The 5416-nt window shown below is 38.0% G+C and overlaps 1 pseudogene across 1 annotated transcript; it reads right to left on the reverse strand.

Moving 5' to 3' along the window:
- Positions 1–640: 640 nt before the first annotated feature.
- On the reverse strand, positions 641–4337 carry LOC144641184 (alkaline phosphatase, tissue-nonspecific isozyme pseudogene; annotated as a pseudogene). The gene is made up of 3 exons (XR_013568516.1): positions 4042–4337; positions 3019–3111; positions 641–970 (listed from the first exon to the last, which is right to left on the reverse strand). The product of XR_013568516.1 is annotated as an alkaline phosphatase, tissue-nonspecific isozyme pseudogene (transcript).
- Between the last annotated feature and the right edge of the window lie 1079 nt (positions 4338–5416).

Raw genomic sequence — 5416 nt, forward strand, 5'->3', positions numbered from 1 at the left:
TTTAGTAGAAACTCAGCTGTGTTCTATTGGAAATCCGCGAATCTGATTGGTTCTCCCACTGATTTCTATTCGCCGATAGAAAACAGTCGCGCGCGCGAGTAGCTCTTTAAGCGGTAAATTTTATTGATTTTTGTCTTCAAAGTGCACAATATTGTAGGTTTTGCACTGCAATCCTTTAGAGTTTCTACTAAAACAATTAGACTACTCGCCCTCGTTTTCCATGAGCGATAGTCAACTCGGCTGCGCCTCGTTGACTATTTGCTCATAGAAAACTCGGGCTCGTAGTCTAATTGTTAAATAGCACCCTCTGTCGTCCCGTCTGACAGTATGTCGTTCATGTATGCTTCCTATCAGATATTAAGAGGGTCACCAGAGATTAAAGCTAGCGCATTTTTTACCGATTACGTAGCACTACAAATATTCGTGCAGTGCCTCTGTTCCGGAGACCATAAAAAACAAACAAGAGAAACAGGAGGACTGCATATGTCTACACGTTTAAATTCCCGCCCAGACCGCCGGAGCTAACGAAAAACAACTTAAGAAATGTAAAATTGCAGTTCAACAGTGCTCGGTTAGATTCTCACCAATCGAATTTGAGACAAGATTGCTAAGTAGTATTGTTAATCAATTCAACACCTACCATCGTTAGTCTTGATTCCATTCAGAAAGGCCGTCGCCGAAGCGGCCGAATCTGCACCTTGTTGATCGACACTGTACGTTTTCGCCTGGCCTGACCAAGGAAATTCCTCCCAGCTCAACACATTCTCCTCGCCTGATTGGCCTTTCATCTGTCCATCCAAGATGCGAGCAGCAGTGATGGTTGAGATGCCCATTCCATCGCCGACGAAGACAATAGCGTTTTTAGCAGTTTTCCTGTTCGGTCTCACTCTAAGGTTGTCTCGGATCAGTTTGACGCCATCTTTGTACCACTGATTGTTGTCTTGATTGTTCAGAATGTTGCCACTGACAGCTGATGATAGGAAAAGAAATTGTACAGTTACGTTTATATTTCGCTTCGATTATACGGCATCAGGCCATCATGCATCAGGCCAAAGTTTTCTTATATTAGTAAGTCTGATAAAATAAACTGTTCTTTTTTTCGTTTCACGAACATCGTGCTTTGATAATCAATGGACCTTGAATTAGTTTACAACACATTTTGAACAAACAAATATATATTGGACTGATCATTTCAAAAGCAAAATTATGTTTTTTTTTTTTACTTAAAACAACGGACACCGTATTTTGAACAGACCTCGTGTCTTCTAGTCCCGGGGATCCCGTGTTTTCCATAGACCCCGTCATCCCGGCACCCCATACCCGTTCCCCGGGACCCCGGCCCCGCGGTATCCGTTAATTATTATCAGTTATTTTAGGTAACATGGCCACAAGGTAATGTGGCGTTCATATCAATTCGTGTTTTTTGTTGTTGCAAGAACTGATTTTAGGTGGCAGGATAAACCAGTAAAGCACATACAGTAGAACCCCGGTAACTCGAACTCTGAAGGGAAACGAAAAATAATTCGAGTAAGCGGGGTTTCGAGTTATCGGGGTCGACTGGATATTCAATTTGCACGTTAAGAATTGGATTTTTCAGCACTAAGGTACATAATACAGTACAAATCAAACTTATCTCGTCAAAAACTGTAACACGATTATGCATTCTTAATTAATATGATAAAACAGTACTGTGAATGTATGTATGACTCAAAAGATTAGGAAATGACTGTGTCACACAGTGGAACCTCGTTAATACGGCCACCAACGGGCCATGGAAATTTGGCCGTATTAACGGGGTGGCCGTATTAACGGGGGGTAGGGTCAAATTTCATGACTTGTCTACTAAAAGTGACGTAACAACAAACAACTGTTCTTTAATAAACATTCCGACTGCAGATATACAATAATTATAAACCAATGAAGATTCAATCAGCACATATACAATATGATAGAAAAATGAACATAACTGGATTGGAAAATGGGTATTTGGTTCGAGTGGCCGTATTAACGGAGTAAAATTATAAAGGATTATACAGGTTGTGATTTCAGAATGTGGCCGTTGGCCGTATTAACGAGGTGGCCGCATTAACGGGGTTTTATTTTAAGAAAATGTATGGGCGTTTCTCGCCGGGACAAAAAGAAGTGACCGTAATAATGAGGTGGCCGTATTAACGAGGTGGCCGTAAGGCTGGGTTTCACTGTACGTGATCTTTTCTGCGATAGGTGTTAAAATCCAGATAACACATTTCATCAAGGGAAACGAAATTTAATTCGAGTTAGCGGGAAATTCGAGTTATCCGAGTCTGAGTAAACCGAGTAAAATGACTCGAAATTGAGGTCAAATCCAAGGGAAATGGAAGTAAGTTCGAGTTAGCGGAAAAGTTTGAGTTATCGGAGTTCGAGTTACCGGGGTTCTACTGTAGCTCTTTAACCGTAAACAACCACCCCAAAATATACTATATACCAATATATTTTTAGGAGACCAGCTGCCGTATACATGCTCAAGGTTAATCCCCCGGGGGGGGGACTCCCATATTTGGGCTATATAGGTATATGCCGCGGGATAGGGTATGGTTTTAGAGGTTCTCAGTCCTTAAATAGGGTATCATTTTTGCCCCTTTTGGCATTGTGTTCCCGGTGTGATCCTTAGACAGGAAACCTAAATTCTATCAGCTAAAATAAACGCCCAGCTAAACGAAAAACAGGGATCTTAGTAAACCGATTTTATAAAGATTTGTATTTTGCCAAGCGTGGTTGGCCGTTATTTGCGGTCGTCACGGAAAGCTTCTCCTCCCCTTGAATACGGTGTTATTTTTCAGTTTTGGGCCTTAAAAAGGGTATCAATTTTCGCTTTCTTTATCAACAGGGTCAGGGTTTAAGAACCTTCGCGGCACACCCCTATCCGACATTTATGGGAGTACCCCCGGGGGGGTTAATCACACAGATGCATAGATATTCACCATCAAAGTAAAACGTTTTTGTTTTTAAAATGAGTAAAGAAACACCAATACCATTTACCATCACACATGGTCAAAATGAAAACGGTCAAGACAAAACATGTGGTCTTCATTTCAGCGAAGATAAAGTCAGATTTGTATGCAGGCGGTAAGGCTGAAAGAAATTACAAGAATATCATGGTTCCTTAGCTACAAAATAAACCGTAGAGCTATAACATGGAATATATATTCGGATCACTTTATTTAAGCTCGGAATTTGATGAACTCTGTTTATTTGTTTCAATAAAAATTTACGTGTCCTGAATGTCTACGGTTTCACTTGTCGAAAAGAAACACACAATGGAAAGAAATCTAACTGTATCTTTGGAACTTCGGGAATTTTTCGAAGGTTAAAATTGATTTCAAAATCGACCTTTCGGCAAGTTTACATAACTAGCCTTCTTTAGGACTGATTAACGACAACGAGCAGTCTTCAGCTTTTTTCTTTAGGAGAAATTTTCATCGGTCAAGAATTAAAACAGTTTTAACTTCAGCAGCACAAGAGCAGCTCGTTAACAGTCTCAGTGCTCTAATGTAGCAATTTTTAATAAAAATGGACTATTATTTTTAGGTTTCTTGTGACACAAATATAAATTTGGGCGGTTCATAAATCTGGTAAAATCCATGACATAGTCCCTTTAACTTATTGATCATACTTGGGAAGACGCGAACCAACTCTTTGAACATGAATTTTCGCTTAACATATTATTCATACTTTTTGAAGTCGCGAATCAACGCTTTGAACATGAAACCTCGCTTACCTTTTATTCATATTTATGAAGACGCGAACCCACGCTTTAAACATAAAGCCTCGTTTAACTTATTATTCATACTTGTGAAAATGTGAACCAACGCTTTAAATATGAAACTTCGTTTAACGTTTTTTTTATACTTGTGAAGTCGCGAGCCAACGATTCAGTTAAACATGAAACCTTGCTTAAACTGTTGTTCATACTTTTTAGAAGATTTATAAGAAGGTGATTGAAAATCAAATTTTGAAGTAGATAATTACTTAATAGTAAAGTAGTTTTGTACCTTTAGTTACCTCACTTCTTGTATTCTCTATTCACCCAAAGAAAAACTCAACCAGACTGCATTTCTTTCCTTCTTGAAAGCCATTTCTTTCTAAATTTATATTCAATTCTTATCAACTACTGTTTGCCTACTAATCGCCTCAAAATAAAAAAATAAAAAACTAGAAAAAGAATAAGAAATGGGTGATATTGGAAAAGAGTTGACTCTACTCACCAGCTTATGATCAGGTTAAAGTACAGTTGTAACAATGCGACAGCAGTGTTAATAGATGAAGGATTAAATTAAAACATTTCTCCTATAGTTCCTCATTTCGTATTCGTAAATAATTATATTTGGTAAAATTCTTTTATCATTAAATACAGCTGAAAACAGTCATTAATAGAATATTCAGTTTAAAAGTCATATAAAAATAACGAATAAAAATTACAAATAAATTTACAAATATATTTTCTTTTCGAGAAAATTTGTGATCATAGCTGTTACGGTTTACTCAAATGGCTAAATATCGATTATCCAAGTTTTATCACTTGTCGTAAAGTAATGCTGTTATCATTCTCTAAAGGTAAACAACGCCTGAAGGTTTACATCAACAGGAAACTCGTAAATCAATACGTTTTCGAACTAACATACTTCTCTTCTAAAGATTCCCTAAAGAAAACAGCAAAATATTGTAACAAAACATCACGTTATATTTAACAATTAATACACCTTGGATTGACAAACTTGTTATACACAGCCTTGAGTGACTTTACAAACGTGTCAAATTCACACAGTAAAAGTGAAATCATTATCACAGATATAGCCACCCAGTAGGCTCGAGTCCCAGGCTGAAAAGCTTTCTCTTTCTAGCTAACAGCTAAGCGGTTCAGACCAGTAAAGTGGGTGCGAATTCGGAGCAACGTCTGTGAAAGCGGTCCATCGCATTTCGGGTCTCGACGGGTCGGAAAAAGTTGTCCCTCAAACCTTGCCCAGTGAACTATCTTAGGGTATAAGAAAACTGAACGACATTGGTTTTTTGGAAATACGTTAAAATGTATCAACAGTCAAGACTGCAAAAGCCAGCCTCATTTTGAGCGTGGATAATAGGCGCTCGCCGTTAAAAAAAAACACCAAACGCAACAAAATATTATTATTATTCCTAAGTTTATTGGTCCTTCAAAAATGCAAACGCATGTTAATTTTGATATGTTTTGATTTACAGGTCCGTGAAAATGTAGATATTTGCAACCGTTAAATCGCCTTTTGTAAACATGCAAAAGTATGGTGTCTTCGCCAGCCTATATTTCTCAAGTCCAGTTCAGACCATTCTAAATTCCACCTGAATTTTCATCGTCAAGAATTAAAACAGTTTTAACCCCAGTAGCACAACAGCAGCTAGTTAACAG

This window comes from Oculina patagonica, unplaced genomic scaffold, assembly GCF_052425735.1.
Source record: "Oculina patagonica isolate OP01 unplaced genomic scaffold, crgOcupat unplaced738, whole genome shotgun sequence".
NCBI lineage: Eukaryota > Metazoa > Cnidaria > Anthozoa > Scleractinia > Oculinidae > Oculina > Oculina patagonica.